Here is a 6,564-nt window from a genome sequence, read left to right as displayed (position 1 = left end):
CTATAAGAGCGCTTTTCTAGCGTGATTTTTTATTTTGTTTTTAGACAAACCTACCAAAGCGCTTTTGGGCATAAGCGTTGTCGTTGGTGTGCTGTTAAAAGTCAATTTAGGCGTAGTGCATCCTCCGCACAATTTCGTCTCCCTCTGCGCTACTGCCACTCCGTCATCTCCTACTCAAGCTACTGCTTCCACAGGTCACTTCAGTTGCAAAGGAAACCAAGCCATTCATAAGTTTTATCTTCTTTGTCTTCTTAGTATAATAGTGTGCTACTGGTTTGTATTGAAAATACGTGTAGCAGATGTTTATTAAAATGCCTGAATGAAACTTACTGAATATATTTTTTATCCAATGAAATAAATGGAGATTAGTATGAAAATATGTCTTTGGTTTGATACTTTTTCTTTGTTCCAGCATGGATGATTCTTAACCTGTGGACCTCTTAACTGATTTGAAATAAAAATATCATCTAAATGTATTTGTTTTGTTGTCGTTTTCATTATATGTGAACCTTTCTTATTCTGCAATTTTGTTATGCAGCATTATCCAAAAGGCTAGTAATGTATTGGAAGTTCTAAAAGAAGTCCTTGATGCCATTGATGCCAAGCAGCCTCAGGTGAGCCAAGGATCTGTGATAATGTAACTAGTAACTTTTTTTAATAAAAATAATTAATATTAAAATATCACAAACTTCTTCAAGATTGTACAGCAAAATAAAAATAATGAGGCATATGTTGTCAACTAGAAGGTATTTGACAAATGACTACGATGCTCTTTTGATAATTCTTATCTTGTCTTCTGAACCAAAAGCCCTTTGATTTTCTTACAAAACATGTAAATAATCCCATTCAAGTTTTTGCTAAAACTGATTTATTTTCTAGGGAGAAAGAGATGATTCACCCTTGATCTTGTTGAGCAATGCTCGTTTCAAAAGCAGAGGGTAATGCATCTTGTGATGACTTCTCGGTAACGCTTCTTTAAGCTTCTCTTTACTGACAAAGGAAAATACATTTCCTTTCATTTCCAGACTTGAAATCTTTCAGTGAATGGATTGTATTGTCTTTGCTTCTGGTCGTTTTGCTAAGATAAAGCAATAGGCGATCTTAAATGAATTTGTTATCTCCATTTTCAATTAATAAAATAATAATAAGTAATATAATGGAAAAATCGATACACTATTATTGTTCTTGCATTTGTGTGTGCATTCACGCATTTATCCAGGATGGACTCTAGACGACGTGCAACCTCTTTTGTTTAACCTTTTTGGCGACCCAATAATACTCTAGCTTTAGAACAATACTCATAGGATGTGAGCAAGTTGTTCTTATCACTATTATTTATTTTTTTGTATAATTATGTAGGATATTATACGATTGCCAAGATTATTTACATTTCTTCAGAAATCATTGGCTCAATTTGTGTCTGTTTTAAGAGCGCCAAAGAGCAAAGAAGGCTATGCTTGCATTGGTGATGGATCCCCTCTTAGACGCATGACTGATGCACATGCATGGCACTTCCTGATAGCCTTTTTCTATACTCTACAACACATATTTCAAATATTAGCTATTAGATACCACGTTGATATTTTTTTTTTAATTTACTCGATATTGAATCGGTTGTGTGAGAAAATTGGTTTGAGCTCTCTTATTGCTCTAATGATTCACTCTACAAGTTAAAGAGTTAAGAAATTCTCTATCCGAAAAGAATGTCCCAGCCAAAGTGTATGTTGGCATGCGTTACTGGCATCCATTCACCGAAGAGGCTATTGAGCATGTATATATCATCTTTATCTTAAGATTCAAATTGGATAGTAATAAATAAGATTGTGTCACCGTCAGTGTTGCATTTTTAGAAATTAAGGTCTATGTGTTATCAAATTAAGTGATCTAACAAATTTTCCTATGAAATACAATATGTAGATTAAACGGGATGGAATTACAAAGCTTGTTGTGCTTCCACTTTATCCACAATTTCAATTTGAACCAGTGGTTCAAGTCCGCGTCTCTTGGAAAGTATAATCAGTTTTTTTTTAAATAAGTGATGGAATTAAAGAGAGCAAAAGGGATGCTCTGCCCCCAAAACAACAAAGAAAAACTATCTTTCAAAACAAATGAGAGGTAGAATGTTCCAATAATAAAAAGTACAAAGATTGACTCTCCTATGAGAGGCACACAACCACCTCCAAGAAAGTGATACAATATCCGACATACTTTCGGTAAAACTAAAATCTTCCTTCTTAAAGATCAGGTGATTACTATAAAAATATACTATTATCACATCATCATATCCAACTTATTATCTAACACTATTATTGTATGAATTATTCATTGGTTCCATTCCATAGAGAGGACGAGTATCTAGTCAACATGCAGCAAACGATAATACCTTCATGGTACCAACGTGAAGGGTACATAAAAGCCATGGGAAATTTAATTGAAAAAGAGCTGAAGAGTTTCGATAACCCCGAAAAGGTACCACTTCATTTATATTTAAGTGACCAAAGTAGGGTTCTTAAACATTTTCATCTTATCATGTTATTCCTCTACTTCAAATTTGGATAGTTTAATCTATATGGTCACTAGAAGATAATTTGGGTTAGGATAATAGGACATAATATTATGAATAGTTTGTGTGATTCATCTGTCATTATATAAAGAAAGCTTGTAGTAAAAATAATCCTCTTTGATATAAATCTCGAGGAACCATGCAAAGATTACTCAACAACGTTCTTGCAGATGACTTATCTCTACAGTACACAATAAATCTGTATCAATATCTTCCTATTGCCAAAATATGGCAACTACTTTCTAGATACATCCTTTTCCAAATTTATAACAGTTTACTATAATTCTTATACAGAGTAGAGTTGTACCTATGGAATGGTTGAAACCCTATAGAACGAGACAATAATTGAACTTGGGAAAAAAGGAGTAAAAAGTTTGTTGGCTGTACCAATTAGGTAACATCAACCTCCCTCGCTTTTTACTACTAACGCATAGTTGTCGCTTTCTCCATTGTCTGAAGCCTCCAATTGTGCATTGGGATCTCAAATCCCCAAACCTTTTAGTAGACAAAAATTAGAATGTAAAGGTATACTGAAACTGACTAAACAATTAAGTATCTCTGAAAATTTTATAATCCTATGCTCAGGTGTGTGATTTTGGGCTAGCAGTAAAATTGATTGGCGAATCATTAGTATAGATAAAAAGTTTATATTGTTTGATAATTTCTTACTGAATTCATGTTCCACAATTCAAATGCTACCTATGAAGATCTACTTGGAAACAATAAGTCTTTTTCCCAACCTATTCTTCTAAGAGTCAGGTAATTTTCTAAACATGGTTCTTCAATTATTTAAATTTGAAATTCTAGTAAGATAAATGTGGTTACATATTAGTGATTGATTATAATATTTTTATACAGGAAATGATTAACTTTCATGCTGATATTTGGGAGCAAGAGGGTCTATATGATTGATAGATCAAGAAAAATATGGAAATTGTTTTTATTTTTATATTTTAAATGAATTAAATTAGATTATGAATTGTATAATCAAGGTTAAGTGTTTATTGTTGCAACTAGTAAAACAAGAAGTTGTAGCAACCTGCCCTAAAATTGAAGGTTTAGAGTCGCCACCTATTCTACCAAGGCGAATAGGAAACCTACGCAGATATGAGATTCAGGGTAAGTTATTATAATCAGGTTGAGGGAAGGTGTTAGGCACCCTCAACCCTTTCCTATTGACTTTGAATCTAAGGTAAAGGTTTATGGCTAAAATAATAGGATTTAATAGCTAAGGGAATGAATAGGGCGAAAATTGAGATTTAGAATTGAATTGAGATTTTAAGGGGGGAGACTCGCCTTGTTACCAAGTGCCTACGTATCTCCTTATGGAGAATCAGAGTCAACGTAGTTCGGGCACAGGGTTGTACGCCTTAGAATTGATTATGGAGGTGTTTGAAGGCTTTTTGAATGGCCTGCCGTAGTTTTGAAAGTTGTGATTTGAAAGGCATTTGAATTGCCTGATTGAAAAGGATGAAAATCCGTAGTGTCGTGGTTTAGTGTTTTTTGAGATTTAGGCGTACAACCCTGATTTGATATGGCACCGTTAGATGCGATGACCAATAGATTTGGTCAGTATAGCTAACGGATTATGGGGCATTGCTGGTTACTCAGATCGATAGATTGATCGTCGCGGGCAGCAAATTAAAATGTATTTTAATTTTATGTATTTTTTATCTCTTGTCTAATGCGACTAATAGATTTAGTCAGGTCGAGAGGAGAATTAACGTTAATGTTTTATTATTTTTATCTCTCGTCTAGTGCGACTAATAGCTTTAGTCGGGTCGAGGAGAGAATTAATTGAAGGTTAATGTTTCGCCAAATGGGCAATGGGATCGGGCAAACCCTAATGTACCCTTTCTAGGGTTTTTGTGATTTTTAATAATTAAAAATGATTAAACAAATTAAATCGAAAAATTGAAATAATCGGGAATTTATCTTAAAACCTAATCATAGCCCTTATCATAACTTTAATTATATTATTAATTCAAATTAGAAACCAAATTATAAGTATAACATGATATATTAAATTTGATCCTATAGTTATAAAAACAATATATAAAAAATACAATAAAACCTGGTGAGGAATCCTGTGTGGCGCATTTGAGAGGTCCACGGTGTACTCCTGGTCCTTTGATCCGTTAGATCTGATATGAAGAAGATCCATTGGCTGATTGCGCAGGGCGTATGGTGGGAGCATACACGCAGGAACCACTGGATCTACAGGCATGTGCTAACAAAGAAAATAAGAGAAATATATGTGGGACGCTGGGATCGAACCCAGGTCCCTTCGATTCCTAGTTTCTCTTCAGACCAAACGCACTACGCTCACTTAGTGATAAAATTATAGTTTCAATCCTAAATATATATAAAAACGAATAAACCCAGAATTAAAAAAAATGAAACGTGAGTGGTACTGTTCTTCTTCGTGTTCGCTAAGCTTTTTTTCCAATTCTGCAGATTTTGTCCTCACCTACCACAGCAAATAAACGTAAAAGAATCCCATGGTTCGATTGCAAATTGTATTATGAACACAATAATGGCTTTAGTTTGGTCCAATTTTATTTATTTTGAAGGATCCCCAATTTTGAGCTTGTATAATCTAACAATGGTGAAACTCCATACCTGCACTTAAACACCAATTAAATTGCCCAGAAAGATTGTAAACACCATAATGAATACAAATATATAATCAATATCAATTTATAAGGTCTGTATATCGAGAATCAAATCACAATTTTTTTGCCAAACCGTGACCTTGCCGTAGCGACTCTGGGAAGTATCGATGATTCGTGATGATGCAAAATCGTTCAGGAAGGACCGGGGAATATGTTTGGATCGATAGAAGCTCTTCAATTGGCCTTAATCTTGAACTCAAATTTTACCTCTCCTTGAAAATTTTTCCACGGTTCTTGGAGGCAGTCCCTTTTTTTTGTTTACAAAACCTTTTTTATATTAGTCAATTTAGGTTTTTTTTCTTACACCTAATGGGCCTACTAAAACTAAACCTAATAGTCCTAAAACTAATTCTAATAATAATAGTTAGTAACAATAATATTTAATAACAATAATCCTAATAATAACTAATTCTAATTCTAATAATAATAGTTAGTAATAATAAAAACTAATGATAATCCTAAAAAACAACAATAATTGGTTAGTAAAATTAAAAAAAAATTAATGCTAACTAATAATAAAATTAATAAAATAACAAAGTGTTAGTGAAACACAAATAACATCCCAAAAATGATAGAACTTCTTTTTTTTTTTTGTAATAATTGGGCCCATTATTTGGATCCCAAAAATACTTGCTATTCAAACCCCTATTTTATTTCAACCGATTTATAAGGGAATTTTATAAGAGATCGAGTTTAATAATAGATATATTAAACCCTATGGCTCTTAATTTTTAACACCCTTAATAAATTAGAAGATGTGGATTATATCGGGTAAATTTTGGGGTATGACAGCTGCCCCTATTCAATCTTCTTAAACCTGAAGAGGCAGATAGGCACGTCTGCCTATCGTGATCTAAAGGTAGAAGAGGATTGAATATTGAATGCCCCAAAATTTGCACTTGTTGGAAAGACGTTCTGTAGGAGATGGGCTTAGAGATGCCACCCAAGGTAAATATCATTTTTCAGAATGTGAAACAAATGCTTTCAAGAGGAACCACTTGCTTTAATTGTAGTATGGCCTAAAAAGGCAACCTGAATTTTATGCAATGTTATGATGCATGCGATGCCTGATGCAGTGAGCTTCTCAAAATAAATGAGAGCCATGTATGTATATGCATTATGTATGAATGAGATATGTTAGTTGAATGATGCATGATTGTCAGTTAAAGTATGTTAGTAGCTCTGAAAAGAAAGATAACACCTTTGATTATTGGGTGAAGTTTTGAAGAAGATCACTGCCGAGGGACTAACGTGATAAACCCAATTTGAAGAACTGTTCGAGAAACCTTGTGATCAGGGAAAATAAATCCCTACTTGCAAAGAGAC

At 33.5% G+C, this 6,564-nt stretch overlaps 1 pseudogene; it reads left to right on the top strand.

The window, feature by feature from the left end:
- The first annotated feature begins 358 nt into the window (after positions 1–358).
- Positions 359–3,475, top strand: LOC131638184 (ferrochelatase-2, chloroplastic-like; annotated as a pseudogene).
- Positions 3,476–6,564: the final 3,089 nt, after the last annotated feature.

This window comes from Vicia villosa, unplaced genomic scaffold (genome assembly GCF_029867415.1).
Source record: "Vicia villosa cultivar HV-30 ecotype Madison, WI unplaced genomic scaffold, Vvil1.0 ctg.002215F_1_1, whole genome shotgun sequence".
Lineage (NCBI taxonomy): Eukaryota > Viridiplantae > Streptophyta > Magnoliopsida > Fabales > Fabaceae > Vicia > Vicia villosa.
Note: the sequence above shows the minus strand (reverse complement) of the source record. Positions and strands in the feature narration are given on the sequence as shown.